The sequence below is a fragment of the Lagopus muta genome, chromosome 6, assembly GCF_023343835.1.
Source record: "Lagopus muta isolate bLagMut1 chromosome 6, bLagMut1 primary, whole genome shotgun sequence".
Lineage (NCBI taxonomy): Eukaryota > Metazoa > Chordata > Aves > Galliformes > Phasianidae > Lagopus > Lagopus muta.
Genome location: NC_064438.1, coordinates 43,431,568 through 43,452,653, shown reverse-complemented (window position 1 = coordinate 43,452,653; position 21,086 = coordinate 43,431,568). Strand labels below are relative to the sequence as shown.

Genomic DNA, 21,086 nt, shown 5'->3' with positions numbered 1-21,086 from the left:
GGCCTTACTGCTTCTGCCCAGCCTCTCCTGAGCAGCTCGCAGCCCAGCACCCCGCATCAGCCCGGGGCCAATGGCTGCTGCCTCAATGAGGCACCAGCAGGGCTGGGCTCCAGCTCCCCACAGCCCAGCCCTGTCAGCCACGGGCCCTACCAAACCAGGCCTGACCGTGGCCATGTCTTGGCCTGGCCCCCGTCTCTTGGCTCCTGTCTCCCTGCAGAAAGCCTTCGTGGTCTGCAGGGAGCTGCTGGCCCACGCTGCCTTGTTGGATTGGGTGGTTATGGTTTTTTGTTTTCTTTTTTCTTTTTGAGTATAAAAAAGCGTATATGATTTACGTTGGAGGTGTTGTAAAGTCTGTCCTGATACAGATACTGGTGACATATTGGATGTAGGCGCCACCGTCCATGCTTAATGAGAAGGCCAGCACTCAAACAGAAGTCACCATGATGGGGCAGGAGGAGCCCCCTCCTCTGGATGGCTGTTGCATTGGCTTCATGAAGACTGCAGTAGGCAAGGTGCTGCAGGAACACATTCTGTCCCCCAGCTGTCCTTCTGTGACAGCTGACACTGGGGCCACTTGAAGCTGTGGCTGGAATTAATATCATCTCAATGCCAGATTTCCACCTTGAGCACAGCTGCATATAAGTAGAAGGCAAAGTGATTTTTATGTGTATGTGATATGATAATTAAACTTAGCACTTTCTCCACATTTGCTATTCAACACTGTAAAAGGAAGCTAAATGAATTGCCAAGGAGATGTAGTGAAAATTAATGATGGGGATAGGACTCAGAAGGGCTGTTGACATCTGGGCTCAATGTTCTGCAGAATATCTAGTCATTGGTTAAAATCTGGTAATCACCTTAGGTGAGCATCCTTGGCTTTCTTCTGACAACCCCCCTGGCACGTAGCTGCATTTTTGTGCCTTTCCTTCCAGGCCAGTCCTCTGCAGGATCATTAAGATTTGATGCAGTGACAGTTCTTTATTTTAAAAAGGGGCTTTCTGATGTCTGCTGTAGAACACCATCTTATAGATCAACTTATATTACCAGAAACATGGCAAGAAATCCTTAGACATCACAACTACACAAAACATGGTTTGTCCAATGTTAAACCAGCAGCAAAGGACAAACTATTTTTAGAGCTGTCATGTTATTGCACCTGAGCTTTATTTGTCTTCTGATTAAAAGAGGTTTTCCTTCAGAAAAGTTCACTTGAATCTTATACTCATTTACTAAGTCTTACGTTCCAATTCAATTTATTTTAAAGCAGATTCTTTGGGGAAAATTATAAAGCTAATTTGAATTGATTCTTTGGAGATTCAGGTTTAAATGAAGTGCCATAAAATTGGCAGTCAAAGGGAAAAAATAGAATTGAATGTTATACTTGTATTACTCCATGGACACAAGCGCCTTGCTTTTTGCTACTACTGAAGGTTTTGATGTCGTGTATTTCAGACCGTGTATAAACACATAAGAATTAAAGTTCACACTGTTTTCCTCATTCATGTATATTACATCAAATTACAAACTTTTGGCTGCCAAGATCACAGTTAGTCATTCACTGTTTCCATTTTTTCATAATAAGTTCTATAGACTCTTAATGGCATTAATGCTAATTTTGCGGAAGTGAAACAAACTCCTATATTTGTTACATGTTGAGAGGATGGTACATCAGAGTAATACTCCTCACTAGCAATATCGTCGCTCTCCATTTCCAAATCTACAGGGTAGCATTTGGTAAAAATACTGAGCTGTTTTGGGTGTTGAGCAGATTGGAAAATGGCTGTAGTTTGGGTGGCAAATGTGTGGCTTTTTCTGAAGCCAGTGTCTTTTTGAGGCCTTATGATCTTGTATTACCAAGCACCTGGTTTCTCACTAACAAATGAGTCAAAATTTGTTCTTACAGGCTTTCCGGAAACAGGTTAAATCTGATTTCTTGTTTTGTTTTTGTTTTCCATAGAGCCTGTAGATACACCTTAAAAATAGGGCTTTTTTCTGTTACTGTTTGATGCATTCATAGCTTGGGAAATTCACAGAAATAATGGCCAAGGAGGTGGTTGTTCAGTTTCCTCTCACAAAAAATAGTGGGTGGATGTTCATTACTCCATCCCAGCACTGTGCTTCCAATCTAATCAGAAGCAGAAGTGAGGATATGAAAAGATGTGCTAGAGAAAGCTCCAGTGCACTCCATTATGCATTCTGCACACATGGTCCTGTATTAGAAATGGCTGGTATTTTGTTTGAGTAAATATATTAGGAGATATTTAAATTAAAATATATGTTGCTTTCTTCCAATTTTCTTAATGTGAAAAGAGTTTTACTGAAAGAAGCCTTCAGGCCCACGACTGGTTTTTTATATGCTCAGCTTCTGAGGAGCTATTAGTCAGAGTGGAGATACTTGTTTGCTCTGGTCCCATTGTAAGTGTTGGATACCTGAAATCAGACACCAGTGATGGTATTTAAACGTGGAAGTGAGAATCCCCCAATCTTTCACACATGCTAAGCTGCTACAACCCTCGGTGATCTCAGTGGGAGCTGTGGCTGCTCAGCACTTTGAAAGTCAGCCTGTTAGAAGGGAGGTGTTTAGAGGAGGAGATAGATGCTGGGTTGCCTTGATAGTGCTTCAACACACTGCAGAACCAGATGGAGGTGAGACGGTGTAATTTTGCTCTCGTTTGCAGCACTGCTAAACTGATGGAAATCTATGGGTCACTCCTCCTGCCCATCCCTGGCATTCTGAGAGTAGTTTGGCACCTGCTCTTCACACATTTCTACTATGCCCTTTGTACCTAAAAACACTAAGCAGCATTTGCCAATGTGCTGCCAGCTACAAGCATATGCAAGCTGCTGGCCTCTGGGCAGAGTGGCACGTGGTGCTTTACCTCATTTGTGGGGCAGAATTCTATCAGACTGAATTGATTCTGGATCCCTGAAATCCTTCTCCATCTGTTGTGATTACAAAGAGAATAGTGCTTTGCTGTGTATGACAAAGAAGATAGAGACCCTTGTCCTGGTTTTATATCAATGAATGGAAACCTGATATTCCCCTTTGCTAAAAGTGGAATTGTTCCTGAATGCCACGTGCATTAAGAATGTAACAAAGCGAAGAAGAAAAAGATAACAAGTGCATTTATACAGTTGTCTCTGTTTTACATTTCTGCTTTTCTTCACCAAAGCCCAACTCTCATCTTCTTGCAAGAGGAGTGAGTGCTTACCCACGAAGGCTGGCAGCTTTAGTTGTTATTCAGTTGTCAGTATCAGCGTGCTTGATACCTGCTTACCTGGTGAAGCTGTAAGGGATGCTAAGATGTCCAGCATGTTTTGGAGGGTTATTAAGTCGTATGGCCAAATTTTTTGCCCCGAGGAGCAAGTTGATTACCGTTAAGGGCTATAGAAGTATACAAATAGAAGGTATTTCATATTTATTAGAAACAAGCTGTATTACAGCAGGAACTCATTTTAAGCAATATAAATAAATAGAGATTTAAATGTTTTATTCATAATATATATTTTTAAATTTCATTGAAGTGTTCCTTGTGCTTAACTGTGCCTGAACCTCTTCCCTGATCTGAGTGCTGTCCCTCCAACAGTGGCTCTTGTGTCTCACTTGTTGCAGCATGAAAACTCATGGTTTTCTCAGTTTCTGTCTTCTGAATATTATTTTAAATAGACCCAACTATTATACCTATTATACCTACTTGGGTATTTGTTTGATCTTGTCACCAGCGCTGTTTATTAGCTGATGGAACCAAGCCCTAGGCAATATGAGCTCAAACAACAAAGGAGCTCACATACCTATTTAGCCTCACCCAATCCTGTGCTTTACTACAAATTAAAATAGATAGGTTTCCTTTGTGATTTAAGCAGCAGGTGCAATTCACATTCTTTTAGCCAGAATAATCATTTTCTTGAGAAAACTTTTAAAAAATGTTCTTGTAAGAGGTTCAGACTTTTTTGTTCTCATCTCTTTTAGGAACACATGAAGGAGATTCAGACACAGCAGTTAAAAAAAGGAAGAAGCTCAGGAGAAACAGGTAAACAGGAAATAGAAAAAAAATAAATCTAACAAGCCTTTTCTGAAGAAGCAGAGCAAGTACATAATGTTTATTTCAAGCTACCTATGGAAATTGTAACATAAATAAAAACATTTTTAAGCTACCCATAAGCACTTACTTCCATGTACGCTGCTCAGGTATTGTACGAGGCAATAGGTGTTTTAGAGATACCAATAGACAGACAGGCTTTTGATGACAAATCGTGTTGTATGCAAGCCAAGAAACAGCACAGAGAGCATTGCCCTTGATTGAGAACTGGGCTTACACCTCTGGGACAGAGCAGAGGAGAAGCAGAACATGCTTCACAAGAAAGTTTCCAGATAGGTTTTTTAATATCTCCAGAGAAGGAGACACCACAGCCACCCAGGGCAGCCCAGTTCCCATGCTCTGTCACCCTCGAAGTGAGGGAGAATTTCCTCATGTTTACATGGAACATCTCCTGTGTTCCAGTTGGTGCCCATTGCCCCTTGTCCTGTTGTTGGGCCCCACTGGAAAGAGCCCCATCCATTTGACACCCACACTTCAGATATTCATAAACCTTGTAAGATCCGCTCTGTCTTCTCTCCTCCAGGAGATGCCATTCCCCTTAAGTTGCCTGGCCCTTGCACCACGTAATTGAGGGCAGGAGTGGACCACGTTCTTCTGCTTGTGGTATGTCATGTGTAAACTCATGCATAAGCAAGGGATTATCTATAATGATTCACTGTGCATTTATCTTTTGATAAAAAATGTTGTGTTACTTTCTTCAGCTCTCATTCCTTTCCACTCCTCAGTCATGCTCACAATGTCTCTCACTGGCATGTGCTGAAAAGAGTCATTAGCACACACTGAAGGGTATCAAACGGTATGTTTGCAGCTGTCATTTCACTGGATTCTCTTTGGCTGTTCCCCCCCTTCAGGCTAATTGTGTCTGTTGTCACTAGGCAGTTAGAGGACAATGCAGCAGGGGCCCAATGAAAGAATCTCCTCATCAGACTGTACGTGGAGGTAGGAAACCTGTGGGAAATTAATGCTAAGGACATGAAAAGAGCAAATAAGCACAGAGAAAGAGCAGAACTTTGTTCGCAGCTGAGTGATGTTTGATAACTCTAACGGAATTTGGCTTTTTGATGAAGCTAATGCTTCTTTCAATTCAATTTCATTTAAAAAAATCTACAAATTCAAAATGATCTGACTGTGTCCCCCGGCCTGCCTCTGGCACAGCAAATACGGCTACAAGCAACTCCACGTGGGCACATCACTGCGGCCCACAGGTGGGGACGCCTGAGGCATTTCCTCAGATTCCCACTCAAGTGGCCAGGAGGTCCTTCTGAATGAGAGAAATGCAGTGCCTGTGATCAGACTGTGCTCCTGACAGCATGGGGACATTCTGCGAGAGATTCCCTGCAACTAAAGAAAGGCCTGTCAGAAATACAGCCACAGCACACACCGTGTGTCACAGCTGGGAGCGAGTGGGATGCTGGACGCCCTTCAGCCAGTCCTCCTCCTCCACCTCTGTTTCCTCTCAGATGTTTACGGCAGAGACAAGGGTGAGTATAAATAACCACCTGCCCCAAGGAATGTGTATGGGATGTTACACTCAAGGAGTAAAAATGCATGTAGATGCCGGCTACAGTCATACACAGATGCAGGCATACACATTAGGAAAGCTGGTGTGAAGTTTTACTGTGTCAGTAGTTAAGCACATGAATATTTCATGGAGAATTGTTAGGTAAATATGCAAGAGGTTTTTGTTTGGATACAAATTTGCCTTTACTCAGGCACTGAATTCTGTGGACGAGAGGTTCAATATGTAATGCAGAGTGTATGTAACCACACGAACTGGTGCTTCTCGGAGAGTGGGCGTTTCTTTAAAATATGTCCGTAGTCTAATGTAGCTTAAATGAAGTCAGGGGCACACAGGATGTGCTGCAGGTAGGAGAGCGATAACACGAGTGTGGCTCTGCATAACACATGCATTTTTTATATTATACTCTTCAGCTCTTCAGATTGCCTGCAAGAGGATTTTGGTGCAATCAGTCACAGCTCTTAAAGGAATGCAGAAATTTGTTAACACTGAAAATCCCCCTTAAGATAGCATTCTGTACCTCTCCTCCTTCGCTTCTCTCCCTTGCCTGACAGAATGAGAGCGTGTGTCAGGGAAGGGTCCTGCAGGGAGCAGCTTTGGCGTGAGGCTGGCAGGCACAGATGGCCAGCAAGCTGCAGCCCCAGTCCTCCTTGGCTGCTCGACCACACCGGATCCTTTGGCGAGTCCTCAGCAGCCAGCGAGAGCATGTTTACTCCAAATCCTGGCTTCCTTGCTTTCCTCAGGCTGACTAAAGACACACTGCCATCCTTCTCAAGCAAACCCTCCACTGTGCACTCCAGGCTTGCAGCCTTGTGGTCACTGTCATGGCTTCCTCCTCATCCTTCTCTCTGAACAGGCCTGACCCCTTGTGCCCTCTCCCCACTTCCAGGTGCTGTCCCTCTACAAAGCATGGCTCTCCAGGCTGATGTCCTGGGACTCCAGTTGTGACCGTGCCTGCTCCTTAACTGGGGCAATAGAGGAGTTTCTGGGCAGACTGCCTTCCCACTGCCCGCAGAGAGAGCTGCTCAGGTGGACACTGTGGAGTGCAGTGTGGCTCCTATACAAGTCGCGACAGCTCTGTGCACATACATGTAGACTGTGGCTAATACTGTGGTTGCTTGGACTACTTCATTGCATTTCTTTCTTTCCTTATGGCTTTTTTTACCTCCTCTCTCTGCTTTGCACTTCTCTTCCCACCACAGTTCCCTTGCCCATGCTAGAAGAAGGAGGAATCCATGACAGCGGTACCAGAATGTCTTGTGAATGTGACACAGTGCTAGATGGCTCAGATAGCACAGTTATGTTGAAGAGAGTGGAACTGAGCCTTTTTATTCCACAGCTGAGATCCTGACTTCTATTTTCAAAAGATTAATTCTTTTCAGGTTTACAGAAGTCAGCCAATGTCTACTCCTTGCTGTTGCTTTTTCTTGTCAAAGCACTTACATTTCTGTGCTTACAACAATCTTTTTACTGGGAACAGTGAAGGAGTTTTATAAGAATAATGCTGTTGTCTCTGATGCTCAATCAATCTAATTTTCAGCCGCTTCAAAGTTTGCCAAGCTCCAGAGCTTAAAAATACACACTTCAGCTTCTCACAGCATGTGCGAGATGCTCCCTGAATTTCTGGGCAGTCAGAGCTTGTGCTGTCCTCAGGCAATGTCAATTTGTCCATTACTGCAATGAGCCCATATTGCTTTCTGTAGTTTGATTCAGTTCCAGTGGCAAATTACAAGATTTAGACGCTACTGAGAAAATATAGGTGGGAATGTTAAGTTCCTCCAGTGCATCTCAGCCCAGCTCCTCCCCTTAGAACTCACAGCGCTTGTGCTCCAGCTCAGTCAGTAACTGCAGCTGCACGTAACACTTTGTTACACTTCTGCTGTGGGATGTTAGGAGAGCCTGGCAGGCATCCTTATTTCTGAAGTGACTGCAAACTGCTCTTCCAAAAAGCCATGTGGGCAATCTCACCCGCAAACATGCAGAGGGAAGTATGTTTGCTTGATATGGTGAAGTACTTACCTCTGCTACACTGTTTATTTGGTTATGTTTCTGACGCTGACAAGGTAGGCCTTTGGGGTTCTTGGCCAAAGCACCTCAAACAGTGAATCTGTTGCACAAACTCAATGTAAGTGATGAACTCACCTGAGTGCTCTGTGACACAGCACCCATCGGACCAGTGCCAGTGCACGCTGCTGCCACGTGGCCATTCCTCATGCATGCCGCTTCCTTCCAAGGTCGTACCATGTGGTACTGAATTTCAACAAAGGATTTTTCCAATATAGAGGCTTCTCAGTATTTTTATGCAATGAGGTATAATCACATTGGTTAACATATCATAACAGCTTTTATTCTCTGTTTCTTATCACAGCACAGTTTGGAAAACTGAGATGGTATCATGATCCCCATTTACTTCACCACAGTGTTTCCTTTTTGCATGTTGGCATTTAGTAACACTGCTCTTTTGTTTCAATTGGTTTCCTGTCAATGCTACTTTCTGGCTTATACATTTCCATACAATAATATTTCAGTGCTCAGTTAGAATATACTGTCAGGACATACTGATTTGTATTTAAACACATTTCAGTGGGAAGAATTAAAACAGAAAAGCTCTGCAAACATGCCTGTTGATTTGTGATTCTGTAAAACATCTACCTCAGTTGTATGCCAGATTTGTCCCTTCAGCATTGCTTTTACGAGAACAGGAGAGAGTACGACTCAATGCGCATTAGAGAAACACCTGATATATTCTCTTATTACTCAAGTGATGTTTCAAGCATAACACAGAAGGTGAAGCCTGAGTGAACATCTTGCAAGGCACAAAAAGAGAGAACCTCTCCTTTTATTTAAAATGCTCATATGTGTTGAGATGCAATGAAAGTCCCAGATAATCTCTGTTTGTGAAAATCAGACCAAAGCAGTTCAGCCTAGATACCTGGATGGGGATTTGGTACTCAGAATCATAGAATTGCTTAGGTTGTAAAAGACCTTAAAGATTACTGAGTTCAACCAGTACCTAACCTAACCATACTACTCTAACCCTAACGACCTTCTGCTAAATCATGTCCCTGAGCACCACATCCAAATGGTTTTTAAACACATCCAGAGATGGTGGCTCAACACTTCCCTGGGGAGCCTGTTCCAGTGCTTGACAACCCTGCCTGTAAGGAATTTTTTCTTGATGCAGTCAGGCATCTTTTGAAGCTCATCACTATAGCAGGGAAGTTCATCCCATGCACCAGAAGATGCTGTGGAGTAGCAGCCCTACCTCATGACTTGCTGTGCTGCACCTTTTCTCTCCCTTCTTCCTGTGCCACTTTCCCTCGGGGTTAAGACTGGTGCTCTCAGTGCATTTCATCCCTTGGCCAGCAGCACTGTGAGTTGTATGTCATCGGCAGTGGAGGGACAGGGAGTGAAGCCATACAGAAAGGTACAGATTCCCCAAGGCATGGTCTGACAGAAGTGATACTAAGCACACAGTGTCTGGACACAGACACACAGTCACACAGTCTGGACATTGCAGAACCCACACCTGCTCTTTTAGGGCTGAACAAAAGAAAGCCCTTAACAGAAGCCAAAGCAAACATACTCCTATCCCACTATCGCCTATCTGTGAAGTAGCTTCCCTCTTAACCTAGTTCCTTGGCAAAACATGATTTTATCTGCTCCAATGTGGTCAAAAATACTATGTATAAGTAAATACAAGCCTGAAGGCTCTATGATGACAGCACCACTTGCCTTCGTGTGTCTTCAGGTACTGCCCTGTGGATGAAAACCAGCAGTTCAGCTCCCCTCACCATGTGCTGGTGTTTCTGAAGTGCTTCCATCTTGGGTGATTTTCTAAGTAATAGGTTTTTAGTGACCATGGTATGCTTCTGCCAAACAATATAAATCAAATTTTGCATATCTAATACCAACCTATACAATCATGCATTGAACTGTTTCCATTCAGCTCTTCCTTTTGTTTCCATATCTCTAGAAACATCCTGAGTCAAGATGCCAGCCCCTCCTACACCCCATGCTCCAGATGCTGGTCTGCTGAATGATGGCTGTATCTGCCCTGAGGACATTGCGAGCCTCACTCCCAGGTATAAGCTGGTGATATTGCACCTCCTCCTTTATGTATTTCTATCTGTGGAAAGAAAACCAGGAAAGTAGGAGGCTAGATAGGGTGGTGGTGACTTTCCACCAGATCCCTGAACAACAACGCAAGGGTCAGATGTCAGGGCTCACTGTGAAGCACTCATACCACAAAGTAGAGGTTTCCTATGCACTGAAGTGACCTTAGGAGCCAACTTTTGTAAACAGTTTTTTGCTTGAATAACTAGTGAGCTTCTCACATCATTACTGCACTTCATGCAATGACAGAAAAAGAACTTGGTAGAAGTTCTCGCCTCTCGTGGAGGAGCACTGGGCATTCCTCTTCTTGAATCCTCTTCTAACCCTCTTTTTCCTTCTGTGAACCTTCCTCCTGGTTTAAACTATCTATTGAAAATAGAGAAGTTATTTGTGTGATGTTATTCTTTGCTACTTCTTCCCATAAAGAACCTAGTCCTGGCAAAGTTCAGTGTGGAAGGAGCACTGGGCTGCAGCCGTGGCCTGGGAGCCGCCCCCACACAGCTTGCACAGATTGGTACACTTTGATCTTATTGTCTGCGCTCAAGATACTCAGATCTGGAAAATAACCACTGAGCATACAAAGTAGGTCACTTCATTAATGCAGTGGTGAGCACCTGCTAACTGCAGTAAAAGAGATCTTCATATATTACTACTGAACCTGGCAGCAATTAATAGACCAAATGACTGATCTTCAGAAGCGCAAACAGACAAATGGTCTCTCTGGCTGCCTTTATACTTTCTAATCAGCTTGCTGTTGAGGCATAATTTTTGCACATACCCACTTGCATTCAACCTTTCTGCACTTTCGGTGGTTCATTGCAGTATGTTTGGAAGTAGCTAAACTTGTGCTGGTATGAAGAGGCTGGCCAGCAAGTCCTAGGAATAACACAGATGTCAGCAGCACCCAACTGGCTTGACCCAGCTCATCCATACCTTCTGAATATACCTTTAGAGGTAGAGACACCTGCCTGTATGGGAGGTATTAAATGGTGCTAAAGAGAGGCTTGAAATTGGCCTTACTGAGGAGAATGGCTTTGGAATGGTGTCCTGGTTGGGCACCTCTGTATGTCAGGATACCTGCTGGATAGAAAAGCTTGTCTTCAGGGTGGAATGGCAACATGGACAGGACTGCTGCTAAAGGCTGTGCTGAAGGTCCAGGATATGATATGTGCTACCTGCTTACGAAAGAAGAGGTATGTGAGGTGGGGACCAGCCTACTGAAATGCTGCTTAGAGCTTCTGCGAGCTCGGACCCTGATCCAGAAAGACCAAATCTGAATTTTGATGACTTTTATAGCTAGGGGAGATGTAACCTGTAGCCTTTCTATGTGGAGCTGCTTGCAATCCTATTCTGATAAACTTGGTTTCTAATAACAGAGTAATTTTAAGGCTGTTATAGTAAATATAAGCAGTGAAGATCTTCCAGGTGACACTTATGTAATGATTGCACTTTAAAAATAATGTATGGATTAGAAAGAACATATTAGTTCAAACACTTTGGAGTCATCTGAGACTCAGTATCATGATACTTTTGAAATAACAAGGGCTGTCTGTGATGTTCTGGCAAACCTTTCCTTCCCTGATCCTCGTTTCATAGCTCAGCTGTATCTCAGCTGTCATGATTGTAGCCTATGCAAAGAGGCTAATCAATAGCCAGGGGAAAAAGACTGAAAGGTCTCTGGAACAGCCTGTAATGCTACTAATCTCTTAGAATAAGGACCCAATTTTGAAGATGTATACAGCTGGAATAAGTGTTTGCTCCAGCAAGTTACTCTGCATTTCCATCATTTGAATGATTCCCCTTATATTCACGGGTGCTTCACCAGGCAACACTACTGTGCTTTATAAATAAGAGCGCATAACAGACAGTGATTTTATCCTCATGCTCTCTTATGAGGACTTTGTTTTCTATTAAGTTCAATGCAGTTCTGGATAGGTAAAAGCTTTGTGCTTCAAATTCATTTTTTCTTTATGCCACTGAAATTTTTCATCCATATCAAGTCATTGTCCCTCTCCGATTCTTCCCAGCCATCTCCTCTAGCTGCTCCTTTGTACTTCAGTCAACGTGAGCTTCATCAGCTCAAGCATGTTAGGTATTAACCTGAGAGCAAGTATGCTATGAAAATTTCCTGAGAGAAGCATCCATCAGAAAAAAAAAAAAAGAAAAAGGAGAGAGGAAGGAATCAAGTGTACACTGGGTAAAACAGGGAAACAGACAAGTGTGAGAGTGTGAGGGGAAGATTTGTTAAACTTGCATTCCACTCAGTGGAAAGAGAATGCTGCCAAGACAAGCTGTATCTGAAATCAGCATACAGTGCTTTGGGATGGTGATTGTCAGTCTGCTATTTCCCATTTTGCTTAATTTTTAATCCAAATTGTGTTCTAAAAATAGGGAGCATTTTGGAGCTGAAAAGATGGGAGTAGCAGAAGGGGGGGGAAAGCAGAATGTGCAGGAGGAATGCTGCTGTAGCTGAAGCAGCCCCATTGGGATTTCTAGCTCTGTAACTCGGTTGTGGTTACAGAACGAAGACTTACCGTATCTGGGCCATTGCGGCTGGAGGCACTGTGGTAGTCCCTCTGTAAAATAAATGATAAGTCATAGCCTGCGAACAGAGAGGGATGGTTACATTCCTGTTTGGACAACAGTAACTGGAATAAGTTATGGAATATGGGCAAGAATTCACACGTCCTGTTCCTACCTAAGTAATGTTTCTATAGCTTCTGCCATTCCTTTTTTTGCTTTTCATGTGTCTGAAGAGATTTGTACTGCTAATTATTAATAGCAGGAAGTTTTTACAGAAGTGCTGGAGTCTCCTGTTTTCAGTTAGCATTGCTTCAGCATGGCTAGTTTGTCCAGGATGGGAAAGCCAAGAGATGTCTATCTGGATAAGACTGTGAAATCTTTGTTTATGCATTAGTCTCCTCTCCAGAGAAGACTGTGGAATATCTTGCCTGAAGTCCCAATTCAGCATCTGTTCTGAAGAGGCCCCATTAAAAGCCAGAGCAATCTCCTCTAGGCTAAGCAAGAAAAACAGCTGGAGGGGGGAAAAAGAAAAAGCAGAAAAAACATTATATCATCTGTGAACAGATGTGTCTCCAAAGTCCTCCAGCATGAGTGTATGCATGTGGTGCAGGAAGTACTGATTTCAGCAGCCTTTGGAGGTTCTGCTGCCTCCTCTGACTTCCATGCATTATGTTGAGACTGTTACTTTTGGCTTTCCTCAGAGCAGCGGATTCTGGATGACAACAATGCAAAACAGGAAACTTTCAGAAATTCAGATTTGCTTTGGGTCCAAGACCCAAAATTTAGTGATCTGCATCATAATCTCAAATTCCTGCCTAATTTTTGTGGACCTTTACTTAAAAGAGTGTGGGAACGGTTAAGTCAGAGCCTGAACCACTGATTGAGCACCTGGGGAAAGGACCTGGTCAGCCCTGGCAGCACAGGTGAAGGCAATTCAGCTGTGTGACCAGAGCCTGGCTGCACCTCTCTTAGACCTCATTTAAAGGCTGACAGCCACTGGGAAAGTATCCCTTCTTGGAGATCCTTGGTGAGGCTTTCCCCTGTGAACCTCTAATCCTCTGATATGGGTGAGCAATCATCTTACCTTACATTATAGCACCTCTCTGTTGTGCCAGTCCTTCAGTTACTGCACCTTTGTTGTAATACTCTTCCCATTGTATTGATCTGTCCAATTGCTACAAAAGGCTAAAATGCATTTAAATTATATCACTTCAATTTTTTTTTTTTTTTTTGACAATTGCTAAGTCCCCCCTCCTTTCCAGAGGGTGGGAGATGTGAAGCTTACTTAAGTTTCTCCAACTGTGCCCAGATAGAAGAATCATAATACCTTGACAAGCCAGCTTCTTCCTTAGAAAATGCTGGCTCACTTAAATAGATCACAAGGTATTTTAAAATCACATTCCATGTGTTTTGTTTTCTGCCACTTTTAAGGCTAATAATCAATTTTTGCTGAGAGTAACCAGGGAAAGCAAAAGGGATTTAAGTGCCTAAGTCACTGGACCACAGCTTTCTGATTTACGATGGCAGTGATAGAAACTGGCTAGTAAGAGGCTCCCAGATACACCACCTGATGTCTGCTTTCAGATCCTGTTTAACTTTTTAAAAATCTAGCCCCATAAATGTTAGACCTGAGTGGAGTACTCGAAAGCCCTCTGTTGCACTGTCAGTTGAGGAATTGGTTTTCTTCTCGCAGAGTGCTTAGAAAAGTGGGTTGTGGTTTTATATATATTTTCCTTCTCTAAAGTGACAATAATTTTGGAATTACAATCAGCTCTAAGCACCCAGGGCTCAATAAGGATGCTTTCTTTCTAAGAGGAAGGGATCGAATCCAGCTGAGCACTGAGCCAGGCAGGGGCTCTAGAAGGCAGTGGACTGTGTCCAGCCCTGGTGTGATGCACTGCTGGTGCCTGAGCTACAGCGTGCACTACAAACCTGATGTGATTATACCCTTATCATGTTCTGAAATTCATATATGTCTTTATAGCTGAATTGGTTCCCAAACATGACAGTCTCTCTTGTCTTTTGTCGCTGCTGGGTAAAAGACATCGGGGACAATTGGAAGCAAATTACTGGTGTGGCTGAAACTGAGCAGTCAGCCACAAACTGAGCTTAAAGCTGTTCCAGCTGTAACCTGCTTCCCAGAAGCTGCTCTGCAGAGGTGTGTGTTTGGACCATACTGCGTGTTGTCTGTGTGAAAGAGTTCAGCAGGGCTATGTGTGCTCTGTCTGTTCTCCTTGCCATCCCTGCAGGTGGGTGCTGGAAATCTTAAACCTTCCAGGGCTCAGCCCTTGTAAATGAGAGGAAGTTAAAAGAAGACGACCCTTGCATCTTTCACTGAAAGAATTCCCAATCAGGTCTGAAATTCACCACAAGCGGTGGAAAATTAGCCTGCTGTGTGCTGCGAAAATCACCTGGAGCAGCTGCTCCTCGTGGAGCCAGAAGTAACTCCTGATATCCTGATGACACAGTCCTTTAACACTCACAGAGTAGTTTTTATCTTCTAAGCATTGTGAATATTAGCTAATTAATCCTCACAAAGCCTCAGGGAGTTACAGAGGTATTGTTATAAGCTGGGGCCGGGGAAGCATTTCAGTTGTCATTGTGCTTCGTGCTGTGGCTACCGCTGGCATCAGTTGGGGCAGGGATTAACATGTTACAACTAAAAAGCACTCTCCTTTTGTCCCCCAGTGATTGACAGTTCGGTGAGGCTCTCCACAGAGCAGGAGAACCTGGGATGCAAAATTAAGTGGGGCTGTGTCCTCCCAGCCTAGAGCAGTGCTGCCAGCTGCAGCCACTGCCTGTTACCCAGTGGCTTCGGAGCTGCACCTGAGGAGCTGTGGCACTGCTGAGCCTCTGGTGGGGCTGCGCAATGCAACGCCCAGAAACCCAGTGCCAGCTCCTGCAGGAGCCTTTGCCTGCACACCTTAGTAGAAGGCAGAAATAGCTCTGTAGGAGTGGCACGTGCTGCAATTGCACTACAGAAACTGGAGCCCTTTCTTGCTGTGTCTTCCAGAGCCCTATTAGCAGGGGGCAAGCAGCAGCCTTGGAGCATCTTGCTGCTCTGATAGAAAGGAAATATGTTCCTCTTTAGCATAGATAAGGACCATCTGTGCATGGCTGAAATGAGATAACATTTAGAAACCTCCCAGGATAGTAAGGCTGCACTTTTCTTTGGTGTCTCATGCTGTTCAGGCTCATGGCAGTGCTCCCTTTGAACTCTGTGGTTTGTAGTTCTCACCACTTGATCAGAATGAAGTGGAATGCAATGGTTTGTCTATATTGTGGCTCAGGAACAGTGTATGTAACAGGACCTGTGCTGATATGAACCAGTTGATGCTTGGACGTCACTGCGTGGTCTCTGCATGGTGCTCCCAAAGGTCTGACATGTATTTTGCTGAGTCCTTCCATCAATGAAACCTGTGCTGCTTGCTTCTAGATGGTAAGTTACATGGAGAACTGTTTTATCTGTGGACAGGGCACAGTACTTTCTGTACTTGTTATCAGGGCTGAGACAAAGCACTGGGAGCTTGGGGATCTGCATGGAAGCTGCTGTAGCAGATACGGTTTTTGAAACACAGCTTGAACTGGCTGCGAGGCATCATTTTTCTGCACCATTGAAAGCCAGGCTGTATCCTAAGGACTATTTGTTTTACCTAATGCATCTCTACCCTATTTATGGTTTCCCTAATATCTTACCTAAATCTCTCAAATTGTCACTGTTGCAATTATATGCTTGTCCATTACTTCTCTGCAATTACTTCCTGTCCAATCTGTCACAGACATTGAAATTACTTTATTTCCCCTCTCTTCGCAACAATCTGGATTCACTGAAAGGATGCTGTTGAGTCCCCACTCAGATTTCCTTTCACTTTGAGCAGCCCCAACTCATTCAGCTGTAATTTCTGGCTGGCTGATTTTGCTTGTTCCTCCCATCTGATGTGTCCCTGATTGCTCTGTGTCCACCTCTGGATGTACTGGAGATATTGCCTCACTGTGTTGAAGCAGGCAGGATTACCTCATGTGTGTTACCCCGTGAGAGATTTGTTTTCTGGGTGTGTCAGTGCTTACTGGGGGCCTGGGAGAGGCATGGACCCATGTGTCAAGGGGGGAAGAGGGATGGCACAGCACTTTGCAGCCTGCAATAGAGACTCAGAAAACATTTCTCAGCCTAGTTTCAGTTCTTACCTCTTTCATTATATTGAGTGTAGTGGTAAAGGAGATCTCTAGTAAGAGATCTTTTCTGTCTTCTCAATTGAGTAATGCCAAAAGGCAGTGGTGTTATTAATGCTACTATAGCTGTACTGCAAAGCTTATTCCAAAACTCAGGACTCCACCAAGTGAAGCAGATGTATTGTAATGAGTGAATCATGATGAACTGTAGAAAAAGGGGAGTTCAGGATATTTGGCTGAAAGACTGAAGGTCACATACAGGTCAGTAGGAGACTGAATTGTAAGATGTTTACTTTTGTTCCTTCAGAAAGCAAATAATGTAAGTCCAGTTGAAAGGCAAGACAGTAGCCTTTTGCAGAAAGACAAAATGAACTGAACAGTGAGATTCAGGTATGCAGAAGTTGTAACCAATATCCTGAACCTTGCCAAAGGGAGTTCTGTTGGTAAGTGGCTTGGATCTGGCCAATCTTTATTTCCAAATGAAAGCAAAGGTATGTTTTGACAGAGAAAGTGTGTGTGTTTGGGGGGGTGAACCAAAGAAAAAGGAAGGGGAAATTGCAGAAAGAGAGAGTGAAGTGTCCTGGCTTGGGCTGCAGTAGAGTTAATTTTCTTCCCAGTAGCTAATTAACTCTATCCTTGCTGAAACCAGGGCACACAGACTGCTTAATTAAAACCTAAGTGATGAGTGATGTCCAGGAAACTTAGCATTCTGGGAAAAATAGAGGGGATCTTGATGAGGGAGTAATCTCAAAGTGTGAAGTTTTTATTCCATTTTCCCGGTGCTGTCCAAAGAGACTCTGATAAACACCTCTGTTTACACTTGTTGCTCTATGTTATGAAATGAATGTATTTTTAGTAGTGTAAAACAGTGTGGAAGGGAAGGTGATTTTGTTTTAAATGTTTGGCCAGTCCCAGCTGCTCAAGGTCTTAAGTTAATGTATGTGTGCACAAAGATTTCCTGTGTGTGCCATACCTGCTAGGGACAGAAGACACTGACCTATGGAGCCCTTAATATGTCTCTTGTTAGGCAGTGACAAGCTGCCTTTGGTAAGTCCTTGTATAAACTCTAGGGATATTGCCATGGTGTAATGCTCCGGCCTCAAACCTTGCTCAGTCCTTGCTACAGAGAAGTAAAGCAAGATTGCTCCCCTTTGTCTTTGTTTTCCCATTTTGAAATGGTTATCCACTTTCCTTCTGTAGGACAAGAGGAGAATGATGGCAAAAGAGTTTGGTATATTTTTGCTCCCACCTTCCTCTTATGAAAGAACAGGACATCTGTGGGAGAGTTATCCCTGGTGGGGGACTTGATGGAGAGTACCAACCAGTCTTTGTGTGAAAACACTCTGCACTGCTCAGCACTTACCTGTGATCTGCATCCTTGGTAATCAACAGGGGATATTCTTTTAATCCTTGCTCTCGTTTCTTTTGGTGCTGTGGCACAGGTGTTTCTATTTACATCAGACAGATTAATCTTAATGTCACAAATGCCTGCATAGTTGATGTCCTCAGCCAGAACCTTGCAGCTTGAGAGATGTGTCCCCAGCCCCCACTAATCCAGCTGAGGATGGAGGGAGGAGCCTGGTACACCCCAAATACACCTCTCTTCCCACTTAGGAAGACATTATTGCTGCCAGAGTGCACACTGTCCATTCTTTAACCAGACAAGACTGGATAAGAAAGGTGTATGGATGGTTTAAACAGGCAAGACAAGGGACAAAAAATGTTGGTAGGTAACAGTGAAAGTTCTTACTAAAAAAAAAAAGCTGTAGAGAGAAAAATGCTGGTCTGCTTTATCAGGTCAGATCTCAAGCTGTTTCAGCACTTCCTAGCCCTAGAAACTGGCTTCCTCCTCAAAGCTCCTTCCCCCCCAGGTGTGCTCTGGGGTTGCCTCGAGCTGCTCCCCTAGGCAAGGAGGTGAGCCCCTTTTCCTGATAGCCAGGAATTTTATGTTAAGGGTGTGGTGGTAAGATGTCATAAATTGCAATCATTGAGGTGAACAAAGGCACTTTACTATCACTTCATTGGAGTTGCACTATCCTTTTTATGCTGAACTTCTTTTTAAAGACCAGAAATGATGTGACCGTTAGATAAAGCATCCATCTCTGTGTATCTCTACAGTTAATTTGAGGGTGACACTCTTAGCCAGGTCCCTTCAGGAGGAAAAGGATAATACACTATTAAAGTTGCAATTACTGCATTAGGCTCGAAATGTAAATCCGTATACCAGCTGTTATAATCTAGCAAAGAAGGAGGGGGAAGTCTGGCAAATAGTTCTTGTGGGCTTTTATATAGCTGCTCATAAGAGTGAAATTAAATGAATACATGTGTATGTGTGTACAGCTAGATTTATAGACTCTCTTTAAAATGTAACCACTTCAGGTCCTGCTGAAGTAGCAGAAAACAAGCTGGGATTGTTCCACCTGCATAACTGGCCTTCAGCTTCCCCATGTTCAGATATGCTTTGCAATGCCAGAGGGACTCACCTATGCCTCGAGCTCAGCTGTTTCTTGGGGCAGGTGTGGGAATTCAGAGGGTTGATCTTTGGAGCACTGCAAAGCAGGAAGGAAGCTAATACTGCAAAGAGTATTTCCTTTGGCAAGTGCAACCCCCTTCCCTGAGCCAGGACCCCTCTGTGAACCAGAGCCTTCAGGGCCGCAGTACTGGCTGCAGCACAAAGCCATGCTTAGTAGCTGTGATTATTTTTTTTTTTGTGTGTGTGTGTGTATTTTTCTCTCCTTTAGATATGGCTAGATCTCTAGCAACCTACTGTAGCTTTGCTACAGATTTGCTCTGCTTGCTTCAGCAGAGCTTTGTCAATTTGGAGTAGCTGAGGGCATAACACTTAGTCCAGAGAGATGAAATGCTTTGTTCAGGTACCAGTACCTTATTGGAGCTGGGAACAGCACACACGTGAAATGTTCACAGTAAGAGCTTATCTTCATGTGCTACTTGCTACCAGAACAGTCTGGAGATCTGCAGGAGGTGCCCTTCAGTAGCTGAAATGGTACAACTGCTTTTTCAGTGATGAGAAATAACATTTCTGAGCTCACTGAGTACATATCTTCGTATTCTGGAAGGAATCACCCTGCCTTTGGGTACCCTGTGATTTAATTTCCTTTAGTTTTCAACTTTCCTTCTTACTACAACTGTTCTGTTACCAGCCTTTGCTTTTTCATATAAATACAGCTTATTTCAGTTTTTTGAAGTCATCCTGCCTGATATTCCTACTCTTTGCTGCCTGGTGATACTTCCTAAATTTGTGACATCAAAAAACTTTCTTAATATCAATTTATATTTTAAATTTAACTTTCTTTTTGCATATACTTCTAATGAAAATGTTGTACAAGAGCAGTCCTTGAACGGTACTTTTTGTCCCTCCTTGTGTGGAAAGCTCTGTTGGTGTGATCCTTTCTTTTCCATCAAAGCCTGCTGTCCTGTTGCTCTGGCCTGATCACTGCCTACTGCATAGTTGTGCTGTGAATTGCACAGGCCAATTTAAATAGTAAATTACGACATGATGCTATTGTGAACACTGTGCTAAAGTCCAAATAACTGTAATTTTTTTGTTGTTGTTGTTTTCCCTTTGGGGATAAATAGCAGATAACTTCTGGTAAGCTCAGACATTTTTTTTCCCCCACATATATTTTAAAATTATCCTGGCAAAAGGATGTACAGCTGCCTGGATAACTTTTCATTTTCTCAGTGTAGTTGTTACCTGTGTTGTTTTCCAGGAAGCCTGTGCCCCTTTATGGTGGTATTCAGTGTCCTAGTTGCTCAGAACTGAGAGGCCGTTCATCCCCTGCTGGTCCACTCATCCCCATCTAAACAGCTAGCACTTCCAATTTCTCTTCCATTATCCATCCTTTAAATATAGTCTATCCTCCATTAAATTCAGTATCATCTTATTACAGAAAACAGAAGTATCCATTTATATTTGATTCTCTCTGATCTTTACATCATTCCCATCAGTTCCGTATTTGTGCCTCAGTCTACTTTTATTTATATAAATTAGGAGCCATTTGTTACTTTAATTTCCTTTGCACTGCTTCACTTTCAGCATTTTCCACTGTGTTTCTGTGCTCTCTGAGCTCCAAGTCAGTTTTCCTATCTTATGCTTCTCCCTTTCCATGGCATGTATGTGCTCAGATTGCTTGGACTTAGTGACCAGTTTGGCTTTGTTTTGAGGTATGAGGTTTTGTGGCAAGAAACATGTCCCAAATGCATTGGCCCCATCCTTTGGTGGTTGTGGCACTGTGAGTGGGGTCATTTCCACTACTTGGAGTGTGACAGAGGAAACCAGAGCTTGGCAGTGCCTTAGATTTTTGCTAGGAGATAAATAGGTCAACATATTTCAGGACTGCACTGGCAACCTGGTATGTCTGATCTCTCTGTGAGTAATAGCCATTTTGAAGTGATTATTCATCCTGTTAGATCTGAAGTATTTCTCTAGAAGTGTTGTTTTTTTGCCCTTCTAACTTAGGAGAAGGTTTCTTTGATCTGAATGTCAAGTCCTTTTTAAATTGAAATCCTTGAGTTATTTGGTCAACTTATTTTCACTAGTTGTTTCCTGGTAGCTCAATAAATAGTAGCAGATCTATTTTTGTTGATTCTTTGATTTAATTTTAAGTGAGCCAGCCCATGCTTGTTCGCTGCAGAAT

General features: G+C 43.3%; 1 protein-coding gene across 1 annotated transcript in view; it reads left to right on the top strand.

Moving 5' to 3' along the window:
- Window positions 1–15,428: 15,428 nt before the first annotated feature.
- The window catches only part of FOXN3 (forkhead box N3), a 202,266-nt gene continuing 196,608 nt past the window's right edge, over window positions 15,429–21,086 (top strand). Inside the window, exon 1 of the mRNA XM_048950113.1 lies at window positions 15,429–15,697. The gene's annotated coding sequence lies outside the window, so the exon portion shown is untranslated. The remainder of the gene's footprint in view (window positions 15,698–21,086) is intronic.